Below are 17,917 nucleotides of genomic sequence, written 5' to 3'. Positions count from 1 at the left end.
CTAGGAGGACAAGCATTTGGGGGAACAAATCTTCTCATCCTTCTCCCACCACCCACCGCCCCCCCCCCCCGCCCCCACACACACACACACACACACAGTGGTTTCTGCTGTGACATGGAGATATTAAAATTTTCAACAAAGCAGATCTCAGAACTCAAATAGTTAATCCTGCTCTCCTGGACCCATCCCACTACCGTACGGTTTCTGGACCTGGCACCAGGTGGCAACCCTGACATTGAGACATGGTGCATTGTTACAAGGAACACTCTTGGTAGACAGAGCTACCCCTGTCTCCATTGCAGCAAGTAAAAGGACCCTATTAAATTAGAATGGTTGGTCCTATCGTTGGATATTTTCTTTGTATTGCTGTGTTTAGCTTCCACTTGGCAACAACCCAAAGTAACATGATTGAAGCTGTGTGGGGGAATTGGAGGGACAGACCTGTATGCCATCATTCCATGGGGCAGCACTCCTGGGTGTGGCCCGCAGGCAAGAGGCTGGTGGGGGATGTAGCCCTCAGCTGAAAGTTAGCCATCAAACCCGGACTAACCACCCCTCTCTTAAAAGAAATCCACGAGCTAGAGTACTGTGTCAAATCACGCTTTAGAAAGGATGCTGAGGCCATGGAGAGAGTGCAGAGGAGATTTACCTGGAATGGTACCTGGGATGAGGGGTTTCAATTTTTTGAAGAGAATATAGAAGCTGGGATTGTTCTCGTTAGAGCAGAGAACGTTAAGGGGAGATTTAATAGAGGTGTTCAAAATCATGAGGGGTTTTGATACAATAGATAGGGAGAAACTGTTTCTACTGGCATGGGGGCCGGTAAGCAGAGGACACAGACTGAAAATAATTGGCAAAAAAACCAGAGGGGAGATGAGGAGCAATTTCTTTTCTGCTGTGAGTTATGATGTGGAATGCACTGCCTGAAAGGATGGAGGAAGCAGATTCAATTGTAATTTTCAAAAGTAAATTGGGTCTCTACTTAAAAAGGAGACATTTGCAGAGCTCTGGGGAAAAAGCAGGGGAGAGGGACTAATTGGACAGCTCTGGCAGAAGCACGAAGGGCCGAATGGCCTCCTCTGTGCTGTATGATTCTATGATTCTCGGCCAGCAGCAGGCATGTGACTGGTGATGACTTGGCAGCCTCAAGAATGGACTAGTGTCTGCCCTGCACATGCTGGCTGGGATTGACACTTTTCTCTAAATATTATTGCAGTCTGTGGTTACCCAAGTCTACACACTCCGCCCGAGCAGTGGAGGGAGAAGTTTGCTACTGAAAGCGTGGTCGCTGCCAACCTTAGACGGGGCTGTCCGCTGGTGCTGGGGGTGAGGGGGGCGAGTGCCCACGGTGGCAGGGAGAATTCATCTGTGGCTGTGAGGGTTCATGCAAACGTCGAATGTTTGGCAGATTACAGTTGTGTGTTTTAACAAATAGATGCACAGAATCACACAGAAATCACACAGAAACCCCACAGTGCAGATAGAGGCCATTTCGGCCCATCGAGCCTGCACCGACACATATCCCACCCGATCCCCGTAACCCCACACATTTTAATCCCCCTAACACTAAGGGTCAATTTATCATAGCCAATTAACCTAACCCGCACATCTTTGGACTGTGGGAGGAAACCGGAGCACCCGGAGGAAACCCACGCAAACACGGGGAGAATGTGCAAACTCCACACAGACAGTCGCCCGAGGCCGGATTCGAACCCGGGTCCCTGGCGCTGTGAGGCAACAGTGCTAACCACTATGCCACCGTGCTGCAAAGGAACTTTAAGTGCAGTTTTCGAGGGGAGCCATGTTTACAGGAAGAGAAGGTGTTTATTTGTCAGCAGAGGACAATTGAGGAAAAAGAAACCAACAATGACCACAGAACGAGAAAAACACGTTAATTGCCCATGAGAGCGAGGCTTCCTCCTCACACGCACTGCTTCCTAAAAATACTTGGTGTTAACCCCCTCATCACCTCAGAGTTAGCTATGCTGCAGCCTGTCCTGCAGTGGAGGGGATCACCCTTAAATACTGTTCCCTCCTTTCAGAGTGAGACTCAAGCCAATGCTTTTCAGCCAGATGGGATTGGCCTGATATATGTGCAGCTGCTGACCAGTGTACCATCCGTGCTAAGTTGGGGTGGTTCGGGTGGGTGGGGGGGAGGGCGGTGCAGAACTGGTGGGGCTGTGGGATTCAGATACTGTGTGTGGGGGGAGTGATACGGTGTGTGGGGGGTGATACGGTGTGTGTGGGAGTGATATGGTGTGTGGGGAGGTGAAACGGTGTGTGGGGGGGTGATATGGTGTGTGGGGGGAGTGATACGGTGTGTGGGGGGAGTGATATGGTGTGTGGGGAGAGACACGGTGTGTGGGGGTGATACGGTGTGTGGGGGGGGGTGATACGGTGTGTGTGGGAGTGATATGGTGTGTGGGGGGAGTGATATGGTGTGTGAGGGAGTGATACGGTGTGTGGGGAGGTGATACGGTGTGTGAGGGAGTGATACGGTGTGTGGGGGGTGATACGGTGTGTGGGGGCAGTGATATGGTGTGGGGGAGTGATAAGGAGAGTGGGGGGTGATACGGTGTGTGGAGGGAGTGATACTGTGTGTGTGGGGTGATACGGTGTGTGGGGAATGATGCGGTGTGTGGGGGGTGTGATACGGTGTGTGGGGGAGTGATACGGTGTGTGGGGAGGTGATACGGTGTGTTTGGGAGTGATTCGGTGTGTGGGGAGGTGATACGGTGTGTTTGGGAGTGATTCGGTGTGTGGGGGGAGAGATACGGTGTGTGGGGGGAGTGATACGGTGTGTAGGTGAGTGATACGGTGTGTGGGGGGGAGTGATACGGTGTGTGGGGTGTTGATACGGTGTGTGGGGGGAGTGATACGGTGTGTGGGGGGAGTGATACGGTGTGTGGGGAGGTGATACGGTGTGTGGGGGGGTGATACAGTGTGTGGGAGAGGGATACGGAGTGTAGGTGAGTGATACGGTGTGTGGGGGAGTGATACGGTGTGTGGGGGAGTGATACGGTGTGTGTGGGGAGTGATACTGTGTGTGGGGGTGATACGGTGTGTGTGGGAGTGATACGGTGTGGGGGGGTGATACGGTGTGTGGGGGGAGTGATACATTGTGCGCGGGAGTGATACGGTGTGCGCGGGAGTGATACGGTGTGTAGGGGGGGTGAGACAGTGTGCACGGGAGTGATACGGTGTGTAGGGGAGTGATACGGTGTCTGGGGGGGTGCTATGGAGTGTGCGGGGAGTGATACGGAGCATGGGGGGTGATACGGTGTGTGAGGGAGTGATACGGTGTGTGGGGGGGTGATACAGTGTCTGAGGGGTGTGATACGGTGTGTGGGGAAATGATATGGTGTGGGGGGAGTGATATGGTGTGTGAGGGAGTGATACGGTGTGTGGGGAGGTGATACGGTGTGTGAGGGAGTGATACGGTGTGTGGGGGGTGATACGGTGTGTGGGGGCAGTGATATGGTGTGGGGGAGTGATGAGAGTGGGGGGTGATACGGTGTGTGGAGGGAGTGATACTGTGTGTGGGGGGTGATACGGTGTGTGGGGAATGATGCGGTGTGTGCGGGGAGTGATACGGTGTGTGGGGGGTGTGATACGGTGTGTGGGGGAGTGATACGGTGTGTGGGGAGGTGATACGGTGTGTTTGGGGGTGATTCGGTGTGTGGGGGGAGAGATACGGTGTGTAGGTGAGTGATATGGTGTGTGGGGGAGTGATACGGTGTGTGGGGGAGTGATACGGTGTGTGGTGTGTTGATACGGTGTGTGGGGGGAGTGATACGGTGTGTGGGGGGGTGATACAGTGTGTGGGGGAGTGATACTGTGTGTGGGGGTGATACGGTGTGTGTGGGAGTGATACGGTGTGGGGGGGTGATACGGTGTGTGGGGGGAGTGATACGTTGTGCGCGGGAGTGCTACGGTGTGCGCGGGAGTGATACGGTGTGTAGGGGGGGTGAGACAGTGTGCATGGGAGTGATACGGTGTGTAGGGGAGTGATACGGTGTCTGGGGGGGTGCTATGGAGTGTGCGGGGAGTGATACGGAGCATGGGGGGTGATACGGTGTGTGAGGGAGTGATACGGTGTGTGGGGGAGTGATACAGTGTCTGAGGGGTGTGATACGGTGTGTGGGGAAGTGATATGGTGTGGGGGGAGTGATACGGAGAGTGGGGGGTGATACAGTGTGTGGAGGCAGTGATACGGTGTGTGGGGGGGTGATGCGGTGTGTGGGGGAGTGATGCGGTGTGTGGGGGGAGTGATACGGTGTGTGGGGGTGATACGGTGTGTGGGTGAGTGACATGGTGTGTGGGTGAGTGACATGGTGTGTGGGTGAGTGATACGGTGTGTGGGGGAGTGATACGGTGTGTGGGGAGGTGATACGGTGTGTGGGGAGTGATACGGTGTGTGGGGGAGTGATACGATGGGATGGGGAGTGATACGGTGTGTGGGGGGTGATAAGGTGTGTGGGGGAGTGATACGGTGTGTGGGGGAGTGATACATTGTTTGGGGGGTGATACGGTGTGGGAGAGTGATACAGTGTGTGGGGGGAGTGATACAGTGTTTGGGGGGGAGTGATACGGTGTGTGGGGGGGAGTGATACAGTGTGTGGGGGGAGTGATACAGTGTATGGGGGAGTGATATGGTGTGTGGGGGAGTGATACGGTATGTGGGGGTGTGATACGTTGTGTGGGGGGTGATACGGTGTGTGGGGCGGAGTGATGCAGTATGTTGGGGGAGTGATACGGAGGGTGTGCGGGGGAGGTACGGATTGTAGGGGGAGTGATACGGTGTGTGGGGTGATACGTTGTGTGGGGGAGCGTGATACAGTGCGCGTGTGGTGTGATACTGTGTGTGTGGGAGTGATACGGTGTGTGTGGGGGTGATACAGTGTGTGGGAGAGTGACACGGTATGTGGGGGAGTGATACGGTGTGTGGGGGAGTGATACGGTGTGTGGGAGAGTGACACGGTATGTGGGGGAGTGATACGGTGTGTGGGGGAGTGATACGGTGTGTGGGGGAGTGATACGGTGTGTGTGGGGAGTGATACTGTGTGTGGGGGTGATGCGGTGTGTGTGGGAGTGATACGGTGTGTGGGGGTGATACGGTGTGTGGGGGGAGTGATACGGTGTGCGCGGGAGTGATACGGTGTGTGCGGGAGTGATACGGTGTGTAGGGGAGTGATACGGTGTCTGGGGGGGGTGCTATGGAGTGTGCGGGGAGTGATACGGAGCATGGGGGGTGATACGGTGTGTGAGGGAGTGATACGGTGTGTGGGGGTGTGATACAGTGTCTGAGGGGTGTGATACGGTGTGTGGGGAAGTGATATGGTGTGGGGGAGTGATACGGAGAGTGGGGGATGATACAGTGTGTGGAGGCAGTGATACGGTGTGTGGGGGGGTGATGCGGTGTGTGGGGGGAGTGATACGGTGTGTGGGGAGGTGATACGGTGTGTGGGTGAGTGACATGGTGTGTGGGTGAGTGACATGGTGTGTGGGGGAGTGATACGGTGTGTGGGGGAGTGATACGGTGTGTGGGGGAGTGATACGGTGTGTGGGGAGGTGATACGGTGTTGGGAGTGATACGGTGTGTGGGGGAGTGATACGATGGGATGGGGAGTGATACGGTGTGTGGGGGGTGATATGGTGTGTGGGGGAGTGATACGGTGTGTGGGGGAGTGATACAGTGTTTGGGGGGTGACACGGTGTGGGAGAGTGATACAGTGTGTGGGGGGAGTGATACAGTGTTTGGGGGGGAGTGATACGGTGTGTGGGTGGAGTGATACAGTGTTTGGGGGAGTGATACGGTGTGTGGGGGGAGTGATACGGTGTGTGGGGGGAGTGATACAGTGTATGGGGGAGTGATATGGTGTGTGGGGGAGTGATACGGTGTGCAGGGGTGTGATACGTTGTGTGGGGGTGATACGGTGTGTGGGGCGGAGTGATGCAGTGTGTTGGGGGAGTGATACGGAGGGTGTGCGGGGGAGGTACGGTTTGTAGGGGGAGTGATACGGTGTGTGGGGGGATACGTTGTGTGGGGGAGCATGATACAGTGCGCGTGGGGTGTGATACGGTGTGTGTGGGAGTGATACGGTGTGTGTGGGGGTGATACAGTGTGTGGGAGAGTGACACGGTATGTGGGGGAGTGATACGGTGTGTGGGGGAGTGATACGGTGTGTGGGAGAGTGACACGGTATGTGGGGGAGTGATACGGTGTGTGTGTGAAGTGATACGGTGTGTGGGTGGTGATACGGTGTGTGGGGGAGCGATACGGTGTGTGGGGGTGTGATACGGTGTGTGCGGGAGTGATACAGTGCATGTGGGGTGTGATACGGGGTGTGGGGTTGTGATACGTTGTGTGGGGAGTGATACGGTGTGTGGGGGAGTGATATGGTGTATGTGGGGGGGTGATATGGCGTGTGGGGGGAATGAGACGGTGTGTGTGATGGAGTGATATGGTGTGTGGGGGAGTGATACGTTATGTGGGGGTGATACAGTGTGTGGGGGGAGTGATACAGAGGGTGTGCGGGGGAGATACGGTGTGTAGGGGGAGTGATACGGTGTGTGGGGGGATACGTAGTGTGGGGAGTGATACGGTGTGTGGGGTGTGATACGGTGTGTGGGGGTGTGATACGGTGTGTGGGGGGGTAATGCGTTGTGTGGGCGGGGCGTGATACGGTGCGCGTGGGGTGTGATACGGTGTGTGTGGGGGTGATACGGTCTGTGGGGAGTGATACGGTGTGTGGGGGAGTGATACGGTGTGTGGGGGAGTGATACGGTGTGTGTGGGGAGTGATACTGTGTGTGGGGAGTGATACGGTGTGTGTGGGAGTGATACGGTGTGTGGGGGTGATACGGTGTGTGGGGGGAGTGATACGGTGTGCGCGGGAGTGATACGGTGTGCGCGGGAGTGATACGGTGTGTGCGGGAGTGATACGGTGTGTAGGGGAGTGATACGGTGTCTGGGGGGGGTGCTATGGAGTGTGCGGGGAGTGATACGGAGCATGGGGAGTGATACGGTGTGTGAGGGAGTGATACGGTGTGTGGGGGGGTGATACAGTGTCTGAGGGGTGTGATACGGTGTGTGGGGAAGTGATATGGTGTGGCGGGAGTGATACGGAGAGTGGGGGATGATACAGTGTGTGGAGGCAGTGATACGGTGTGTGGGGGGGTGATGCGGTGTGTGGGGGGAGTGATACGGTGTGTGGGGAGGTGATACGGTGTGTGGGTGAGTGACATGGTGTGTGGGGGAGTGATACGGTGTGTGGGGGAGTGATACGGTGTGTGGGGGAGTGATACGGTGTGTGGGGAGGTGATACGGTGTTGGGAGTGATACGGTGTGTGGGGGAGTGATACGGTGTCTGGGGGGGTGCTATGGAGTGTGCGGGGAGTGATACGGAGCATGGGGGGTGATACGGTGTGTGAGGGAGTGATACGGTGTGTGGGGTGTGATACAGTGTCTGAGGGGTGTGATACGGTGTGTGGGGAAGTGATATGGTGTGGGGGGAGTGATACGGAGAGTGGGGGGTGATACAGTGTGTGGAGGCAGTGATACGGTGTGTGGGGGGGTGATGCGGTGTGTGGGGGAGTGATGCGGTGTGTGGGGGGAGTGATACGGTGTGTGGGGGGTGATACGGTGTGTGGGTGAGTGACATGGTGTGTGGGTGAGTGACATGGTGTGTGGGGGAGTGATACGGTGTGTGGGGGAGTGATACGGTGTGTGGGGAGGTGATACGGTGTGTGGGGAGTGATACGGTGTGTGGGGGAGTGATACGATGGGATGGGGAGTGATACGGTGTGTGGGGGGTGATAAGGTGTGTGGGGGAGTGATACGGTGTGTGGGGGAGTGATACATTGTTTGGGGGGTGATACGGTGTGGGAGAGTGATACAGTGTGTGGGGGGAGTGATACAGTGTTTGGGGGGGAGTGATACGGTGTGTGGGGGGAGTGATACGGTGTGTGGGGGGAGTGATACAGTGTATGGGGGAGTGATATGGTGTGTGGGGGAGTGATACGGTGTGTGGGGGGTGATACGGTGTGTGGGGCGGAGTGATGCAGTGTGTTGGGGGAGTGATACGGAGGGTGTGCGGGGGAGGTACAGATTGTAGGGGGAGTGATACGGTGTGTGGGGTGATACGTTGTGTGGGGGAGCGTGATACAGTGCGCGTGTGGTGTGATACTGTGTGTGTGGGCGTGATACTGTGTGTGGGGGAGTGATACAGTGTGTGGGAGAGTGACACGGTATGTGGGGGAGTGATACGGTGTGTGGGGGAGTGATACGGTGTGTGGGGGAGTGATACGGTGTGTGTGGGGAGTGATACTGTGTGTGGGGGTGATGCGGTGTGTGTGGGAGTGATACGGTGTGTGGGGGTGATATGGTGTGTGGGGGGAGTGATACGGTGTGCGCGGGAGTGATACGGTGTGTGCGGGAGTGATACGGTGTGTAGGGGAGTGATACGGTGTCTGGGGGGGGTGCTATGGAGTGTGCGGGGAGTGATACGGAGCATGGGGGGTGATACGGTGTGTGGAGGCAGTGATACGGTGTGTGGGGGGGTGATGCGGTGTGTGGGGGGAGTGATACGGTGTGTGGGTGAGTGACATGGTGTGTGGGTGAGTGACATGGTGTGTGGGTGAGTGACGTGTGTGGGGGAGTGATACGGTGTGTGGGGGAGTGATACGGTGTGTGGGGGAGTGATACGGTGTGTGGGGAGGCGATACGGTGTTGGGAGTGATACGGTGTGTGGGGGAGTGATACGATGGGATGGGGAGTGATACGGTGTGTGGGGGGTGATACGGTGTGTGGGGGAGTGATACGGTGTGTGGGGGAGTGATACAGTGTTTGGGGGGTGATACGGTGTGGGAGAGTGATACAGTGTGTGGGGGGAGTGATACAGTGTTTGGGGGGGAGTGATACGGTGTGTGGGTGGAGTGATACAGTGTTTGGGGGAGTGATACGGTGTGTGGGGGGAGTGATACGGTGTGTGGGGGGAGTGATACAGTGTATGGGGGAGTGATATGGTGTGTGGGGGAGTGATACGGTGTGCAGGGGTGTGATACGTTGTGTGGGGGGTGATACGGTGTGTGGGGCGGAGTGATGCAGTGTGTTGGGGGAGTGATACGGAGGGTGTGCGGGGGAGGTACGGTTTGTAGGGGGAGTGATACGGTGTGTGGGGGGATACGTTGTGTGGGGGAGCATGATACAGTGCGCGTGGGGTGTGATACGGTGTGTGTGGGAGTGATACGGTGTGTGTGGGGGTGATACAGTGTGTGGGAGAGTGACACGGTATGTGGGGGAGTGATACGGTGTGTGGGGGAGTGATACGGTGTGTGGGAGAGTGACACGGTATGTGGGGGAGTGATACGGTGTGTGTGTGAAGTGATACGGTGTGTGGGTGGTGATACGGTGTGTGGGGGAGCGATACGGTGTGTGGGGGTGTGATACGGTGTGTGCGGGAGTGATACAGTGCATGTGGGGTGTGATACGGGGTGTGGGGTTGTGATACGTTGTGTGGGGAGTGATACGGTGCGTGGGGGAGTGATATGGTGTATGTGGGGGGGTGATATGGCGTGTGGGGGGAATGAGACGGTGTGTGTGATGGAGTGATATGGTGTGTGGGGGAGTGATACGTTATGTGGGGGTGATACAGTGTGTGGGGGGAGTGATACAGAGGGTGTGCGGGGGAGATACGGTGTGTAGGGGGAGTGATACGGTGTGTGGGGGGATACGTAGTGTGGGGAGTGATACGGTGTGTGGGGTGTGATACGGTGTGTGGGGGTGTGATACGGTGTGTGGGGGGTAATGCGTTGTGTGGGCGGGGCGCGATACGGTGCGCGTGGGGTGTGATACGGTGTGTGTGGGGGTGATACGGTCTGTGGGGAGTGATACGGTGTGTGGGGGAGTGATACGGTGTGTGGGGGAGTGATACGGTGTGTGTGGGGAGTGATACTGTGTGTGGGGGTGATACGGTGTGTGTGGGAGTGATACGGTGTGTGGGGGTGATACGGTGTGTGGGGGGAGCGATACGGTGTGCGCGGGAGTGATACGGTGTGCGCGGGAGTGATACGGTGTGTAGGGGGGGTGAGACAGTGCGCGCGGGAGTGATACGGTGTGTAGGGGAGTGATACGGTGTCTGGGGGGGTGCTATGGAGTGTGCGGGGAGTGATACGGAGCATGGGGGGTGATACGGTGTGAGAGGGAGTGATACGGTGTGTGGGGGGGGTGATACAGTGTCTGAGGGGTGTGATACGGTGTGTGGGGAAGTGATATGGTGTGGGGGAGTGATACGGAGAGTGGGGGGTGATGCAGTGTGTGGAGGCAGTGATACGGTGTGTGGGGGGGTGATGCGGTGTGTGGGGGAGTGATGCGGTGTGTGGGGGGAGTGATACGGTGTGTGGGGCGGTGATACGGTCTGTGGGTGAGTGACATGGTGTCTGGGTGAGTGACATGTGTGGGGGAGTGATACGGTGTGTGGGGGAGTGATACGGTGTGTGGGGGAGTGATACGGTGTGTGGGGAGGTGATACGGTGTGTGGGGAGTGATACGGTGTGTGGGGGAGTGATACGATGGGATGGGGAGTGATACGGTGTGTGGGGGGTGATACGGTGTGTGGGGGAGTGATACATTGTTTGGGGGGTGATACGGTGTGGGAGAGTGATACAGTGTGTGGGGGGAGTGATACAGTGTTTGGGGGGGAGTGATACGGTGTGTGGGTGGAGTGATACAGTGTTTGGGGGAGTGATACGGTGTGTGGGGGGGGGAGTGATACGGTGTGTGGGGGGAGTGATACAGTGTATGGGGGAGTGATATGGTGTGTGGGGGAGTGATACGGTGTGTGGGGGAGTGATACGTTGTGTGGGGGGTGATACGGTGTGTGGGGCGGAGTGATGCAGTGTGTTGGGGAGTGATACGGAGGGTGTGCGGGGGAGGTACGGTTTGTAGGGGGAGTGTTACGGTGTGTGGGGGGATACGTTGTGTGGGGGAGCGTGATACAGTGCGCGTGTGGTGTGATATTGTGTGTGTGGGAGTGATACGGTGTGTGTGGGGGTGATACGGTGTGTGGGAGAGTGATACGGTGTGTGGGGGAGTGATACGGTGTGTGGGGGAGTGATACGGTGTGTGGGGGAGTGATACGGTGTGTGTGGGGAGTGATACTGTGTGTGGGGGTGATACGGTGTGCGCGGGAGTGATACGGTGTGCGCGGGAGTGATACGGTGTGTAGGGGGGGTGAGACAGTGTGCGCGGGAGTGTTACGGTGTGTAGGGGAGTGATACGGTGTCTGGGGGGGTGCTGTGGAGTGTGCGGGAAGTGATACGGAGCATGGGGGGTGATATGGTGTCTGAGGGGTGTGATACGGTGTGTGGGGAAGTGATATGGTGTGGGGGGAGTGATGCGGAGAGTGGGGTTGATACAGTGTGTGGAGGCAGTGATACGGTGTGTGGGGGGTGATGCGGTGTGTGGGGGAGTGATGCGGTGTGTGGGGGGAGTGATACGGTGTGTGGGGGGAGTGATACGGTGTGTGGGGGGGTGATACGGTGTGTGGGGGAGTGATACAGTGTGTGGGAGAGTGACACGGTATGTGGGGGAGTGATACGGTGTGTGGGGGAGTGATACGGTGTGTGGGGGAGTGATACGGTGTGTGTGGGGAGTGATACTGTGTGTGGGGGTGATGCGGTGTGTGTGGGAGTGATACGGTGTGTGGGGGTGATATGGTGTGTGGGGGGAGTGATACGGTGTGCGCGGGAGTGATACGGTGTGTGCGGGAGTGATACGGTGTGTAGGGGAGTGATACGGTGTCTGGGGGGGGTGCTATGGAGTGTGCGGGGAGTGATACGGAGCATGGGGGGTGATACGGTGTGTGAGGGAGTGATACGGTGTGTGGGGGGGTGATACAGTGTCTGAGGGGTGTGATACGGTGTGTGGGGAAGTGATATGGTGTGGCGGGAGTGATACGGAGAGTGGGGGATGATACAGTGTGTGGAGGCAGTGATACGGTGTGTGGGGGGGTGATGCGGTGTGTGGGGGGAGTGATACGGTGTGTGGGGAGGTGATACGGTGTGTGGGTGAGTGACATGGTGTGTGGGTGAGTGACGTGTGTGGGGGAGTGATACGGTGTCTGGGGGGGGTGCTATGGAGTGTGCGGGGAGTGATACGGAGCATGGGGGGTGATACGGTGTGTGGAGGCAGTGATACGGTGTGTGGGGGGGTGATGCGGTGTGTGGGGGGAGTGATACGGTGTGTGGGTGAGTGACATGGTGTGTGGGTGAGTGACATGGTGTGTGGGTGAGTGACGTGTGTGGGGGAGTGATACGGTGTGTGGGGGAGTGATACGGTGTGTGGGGGAGTGATACGGTGTGTGGGGAGGCGATACGGTGTTGGGAGTGATACGGTGTGTGGGGGAGTGATACGATGGGATGGGGAGTGATACGGTGTGTGGGGGGTGATACGGTGTGTGGGGGAGTGATACGGTGTGTGGGGGAGTGATACAGTGTTTGGGGGGTGATACGGTGTGGGAGAGTGATACAGTGTGTGGGGGGAGTGATACAGTGTTTGGGGGGGAGTGATACGGTGTGTGGGTGGAGTGATACAGTGTTTGGGGGAGTGATACGGTGTGTGGGGGGAGTGATACGGTGTGTGGGGGGAGTGATACAGTGTATGGGGGAGTGATATGGTGTGTGGGGGAGTGATACGGTGTGCAGGGGTGTGATACGTTGTGTGGGGGGTGATACGGTGTGTGGGGCGGAGTGATGCAGTGTGTTGGGGGAGTGATACGGAGGGTGTGCGGGGGAGGTACGGTTTGTAGGGGGAGTGATACGGTGTGTGGGGGGATACGTTGTGTGGGGGAGCATGATACAGTGCGCGTGGGGTGTGATACGGTGTGTGTGGGAGTGATACGGTGTGTGTGGGGGTGATACAGTGTGTGGGAGAGTGACACGGTATGTGGGGGAGTGATACGGTGTGTGGGGGAGTGATACGGTGTGTGGGAGAGTGACACGGTATGTGGGGGAGTGATACGGTGTGTGTGTGAAGTGATACGGTGTGTGGGTGGTGATACGGTGTGTGGGGGAGCGATACGGTGTGTGGGGGTGTGATACGGTGTGTGCGGGAGTGATACAGTGCATGTGGGGTGTGATACGGGGTGTGGGGTTGTGATACGTTGTGTGGGGAGTGATACGGTGCGTGGGGGAGTGATATGGTGTATGTGGGGGGGTGATATGGCGTGTGGGGGGAATGAGACGGTGTGTGTGATGGAGTGATATGGTGTGTGGGGGAGTGATACGTTATGTGGGGGTGATACAGTGTGTGGGGGGAGTGATACAGAGGGTGTGCGGGGGAGATACGGTGTGTAGGGGGAGTGATACGGTGTGTGGGGGGATACGTAGTGTGGGGAGTGATACGGTGTGTGGGGTGTGATACGGTGTGTGGGGGTGTGATACGGTGTGTGGGGGGTAATGCGTTGTGTGGGCGGGGCGCGATACGGTGCGCGTGGGGTGTGATACGGTGTGTGTGGGGGTGATACGGTCTGTGGGGAGTGATACGGTGTGTGGGGGAGTGATACGGTGTGTGGGGGAGTGATACGGTGTGTGTGGGGAGTGATACTGTGTGTGGGGGTGATACGGTGTGTGTGGGAGTGATACGGTGTGTGGGGGTGATACGGTGTGTGGGGGGAGCGATACGGTGTGCGCGGGAGTGATACGGTGTGCGCGGGAGTGATACGGTGTGTAGGGGGGGTGAGACAGTGCGCGCGGGAGTGATACGGTGTGTAGGGGAGTGATACGGTGTCTGGGGGGGTGCTATGGAGTGTGCGGGGAGTGATACGGAGCATGGGGGGTGATACGGTGTGAGAGGGAGTGATACGGTGTGTGGGGGGGGTGATACAGTGTCTGAGGGGTGTGATACGGTGTGTGGGGAAGTGATATGGTGTGGGGGAGTGATACGGAGAGTGGGGGGTGATGCAGTGTGTGGAGGCAGTGATACGGTGTGTGGGGGGGTGATGCGGTGTGTGGGGGAGTGATGCGGTGTGTGGGGGGAGTGATACGGTGTGTGGGGCGGTGATACGGTCTGTGGGTGAGTGACATGGTGTCTGGGTGAGTGACATGTGTGGGGGAGTGATACGGTGTGTGGGGGAGTGATACGGTGTGTGGGGGAGTGATACGGTGTGTGGGGAGGTGATACGGTGTGTGGGGAGTGATACGGTGTGTGGGGGAGTGATACGATGGGATGGGGAGTGATACGGTGTGTGGGGGGTGATACGGTGTGTGGGGGAGTGATACATTGTTTGGGGGGTGATACGGTGTGGGAGAGTGATACAGTGTGTGGGGGGAGTGATACAGTGTTTGGGGGGGAGTGATACGGTGTGTGGGTGGAGTGATACAGTGTTTGGGGGAGTGATACGGTGTGTGGGGGGGGGAGTGATACGGTGTGTGGGGGGAGTGATACAGTGTATGGGGGAGTGATATGGTGTGTGGGGGAGTGATACGGTGTGTGGGGGAGTGATACGTTGTGTGGGGGGTGATACGGTGTGTGGGGCGGAGTGATGCAGTGTGTTGGGGAGTGATACGGAGGGTGTGCGGGGGAGGTACGGTTTGTAGGGGGAGTGTTACGGTGTGTGGGGGGATACGTTGTGTGGGGGAGCGTGATACAGTGCGCGTGTGGTGTGATATTGTGTGTGTGGGAGTGATACGGTGTGTGTGGGGGTGATACGGTGTGTGGGAGAGTGATACGGTGTGTGGGGGAGTGATACGGTGTGTGGGGGAGTGATACGGTGTGTGGGGGAGTGATACGGTGTGTGTGGGGAGTGATACTGTGTGTGGGGGTGATACGGTGTGCGCGGGAGTGATACGGTGTGCGCGGGAGTGATACGGTGTGTAGGGGGGGTGAGACAGTGTGCGCGGGAGTGTTACGGTGTGTAGGGGAGTGATACGGTGTCTGGGGGGGTGCTGTGGAGTGTGCGGGAAGTGATACGGAGCATGGGGGGTGATATGGTGTCTGAGGGGTGTGATACGGTGTGTGGGGAAGTGATATGGTGTGGGGGGAGTGATGCGGAGAGTGGGGTTGATACAGTGTGTGGAGGCAGTGATACGGTGTGTGGGGGGTGATGCGGTGTGTGGGGGAGTGATGCGGTGTGTGGGGGGAGTGATACGGTGTGTGGGGGGAGTGATACGGTGTGTGGGGGGGTGATACGGTGTGTGGGGGAGTGATACAGTGTGTGGGAGAGTGACACGGTATGTGGGGGAGTGATACGGTGTGTGGGGGAGTGATACGGTGTGTGGGGGAGTGATACGGTGTGTGTGGGGAGTGATACTGTGTGTGGGGGTGATGCGGTGTGTGTGGGAGTGATACGGTGTGTGGGGATGATATGGTGTGTGGGGGGAGTGATACGGTGTGCGCGGGAGTGATACGGTGTGTGCGGGAGTGATACGGTGTGTAGGGGAGTGATACGGTGTCTGGGGGGGGTGCTATGGAGTGTGCGGGGAGTGATACGGAGCATGGGGGGTGATACGGTGTGTGAGGGAGTGATACGGTGTGTGGGGGGGTGATACAGTGTCTGAGGGGTGTGATACGGTGTGTGGGGAAGTGATATGGTGTGGCGGGAGTGATACGGAGAGTGGGGGATGATACAGTGTGTGGAGGCAGTGATACGGTGTGTGGGGGGGTGATGCGGTGTGTGGGGGGAGTGATACGGTGTGTGGGGAGGTGATACGGTGTGTGGGTGAGTGACATGGTGTGTGGGTGAGTGACGTGTGTGGGGGAGTGATACGATGTGTGGGGGAGTGATACGGTGTGTGGGGGAGTGATACGGTGTGTGGGGAGGCGATACGGTGTTGGGAGTGATACGGTGTGTGGGGGAGTGATACGATGGGATGGGGAGTGATACGGTGTGTGGGGGGTGATACGGTGTGTGGGGGAGTGATACGGTGTGTGGGGGAGTGATACAGTGTTTGGGGGGTGATACGGTGTGGGAGAGTGATACAGTGTGTGGGGGGAGTGATACAGTGTTTGGGGGGGAGTGATACGGTGTGTGGGTGGAGTGATACAGTGTTTGGGGGAGTGATACGGTGTGTGGGGGGAGTGATACGGTGTGTGGGGGGAGTGATACAGTGTATGGGGAGTGATATGGTGTGTGGGGGAGTGATACGGTGTGCAGGGGTGTGATACGTTGTGTGGGGGGTGATACGGTGTGTGGGGCGGAGTGATGCAGTGTGTTGGGGGAGTGATACGGAGGGTGTGCGGGGGAGGTACGGTTTGTAGGGGGAGTGATACGGTGTGTGGGGGGATACGTTGTGTGGGGGAGCATGATACAGTGCGCGTGGGGTGTGATACGGTGTGTGTGGGAGTGATACGGTGTGTGTGGGGGTGATACAGTGTGTGGGAGAGTGACACGGTATGTGGGGGAGTGATACGGTGTGTGGGGGAGTGATACGGTGTGTGGGAGAGTGACATGGTATGTGGGGGAGTGATACGGTGTGTGTGTGAAGTGATACGGTGTGTGGATGGTGATACGGTGTGTGGGGGAGCGATACGGTGTGTGGGGGTGTGATACGGTGTGTGCGGGAGTGATACAGTGCATGTGGGGTGTGATACGGGGTGTGGGGTTGTGATACGTTGTGTGGGGAGTGATACGGTGCGTGGGGGAGTGATATGGTGTATGTGGGGGGGTGATATGGCGTGTGGGGGGAATGAGACGGTGTGTGTGATGGAGTGATATGGTGTGTGGGGGAGTGATACGTTATGTGGGGGTGATACAGTGTGTGGGGGGAGTGATACAGAGGGTGTGCGGGGGAGATACGGTGTGTAGGGGGAGTGATACGGTGTGTGGGGGGATACGTAGTGTGGGGAGTGATACGGTGTGTGGGGTGTGATACGGTGTGTGGGGGTGTGATACGGTGTGTGGGGGGTAATGCGTTGTGTGGGCGGGGCGCGATACGGTGCGCGTGGGGTGTGATACGGTGTGTGTGGGGGTGATACGGTCTGTGGGGAGTGATACGGTGTGTGGGGGAGTGATACGGTGTGTGGGGGAGTGATACGGTGTGTGTGGGGAGTGATACTGTGTGTGGGGGTGATACGGTGTGTGTGGGAGTGATACGGTGTGTGGGGGTGATACGGTGTGTGGGGGGAGCGATACGGTGTGCGCGGGAGTGATACGGTGTGCGCGGGAGTGATACGGTGTGTAGGGGGGGTGAGACAGTGCGCGCGGGAGTGATACGGTGTGTAGGGGAGTGATACGGTGTCTGGGGGGGTGCTATGGAGTGTGCGGGGAGTGATACGGAGCATGGGGGGTGATACGGTGTGAGAGGGAGTGATACGGTGTGTGGGGGGTGTGATACAGTGTCTGAGGGCTGTGATACGGTGTGTGGGGAAGTGATATGGTGTGGGGGAGTGATACGGAGAGTGGGGGGTGATGCAGTGTGTGGAGGCAGTGATACGGTGTGTGGGGGGGTGATGCGGTGTGTGGGGGAGTGATGCGGTGTGTGGGGGGAGTGATACGGTGTGTGGGGGGGTGATACGGTGTGTGGGTGAGTGACATGGTGTCTGGGTGAGTGACATGTCGTGTGGGGGAGTGATACGGTGTGTGGGGGAGTGATACGGTGTGTGGGGGAGTGATACGGTGTGTGGGGAGGTGATACGGTGTGTGGGGAGTGATACGGTGTGTGGGGGAGTGATACGATGGGATGGGGAGTGATACGGTGTGTGGGGGTTAAAAAGGTGTGTGGGGGAGTGATACGGTGTGTGGGGGAGTGATACATTGTTTGGGGGGTGATACGGTGTGGGAGAGTGATACAGTGTGTGGGGGGAGTGATACAGTGTTTGGGGGGGAGTGATACGGTGTGTGGGTGGAGTGATACAGTGTTTGGGGGAGTGATACGGTGTGTGGGGGGGGAGTGATACGGTGTGTGGGGAGAGTGATACA

The 17,917-nt window shown here is 57.7% G+C and overlaps 1 protein-coding gene across 1 annotated transcript in view; it reads left to right on the top strand.

Annotated features, from left to right (window-relative positions):
* septin5a (septin 5a) overlaps positions 1-17,917 on the top strand; it is a 173,913-nt gene that overhangs the window by 47,448 nt on the left and 108,548 nt on the right. The gene's annotated exons all lie outside the window — the stretch shown is intronic.

The sequence above is a fragment of the Somniosus microcephalus genome, chromosome 19, assembly GCF_052327205.1.
Source record: "Somniosus microcephalus isolate GS21.2 chromosome 19, FLI_Smic_1.0, whole genome shotgun sequence".
Classification (NCBI taxonomy): domain Eukaryota; kingdom Metazoa; phylum Chordata; class Chondrichthyes; order Squaliformes; family Somniosidae; genus Somniosus; species Somniosus microcephalus.
This window is presented reverse-complemented; position numbering and strand designations above follow the sequence as displayed.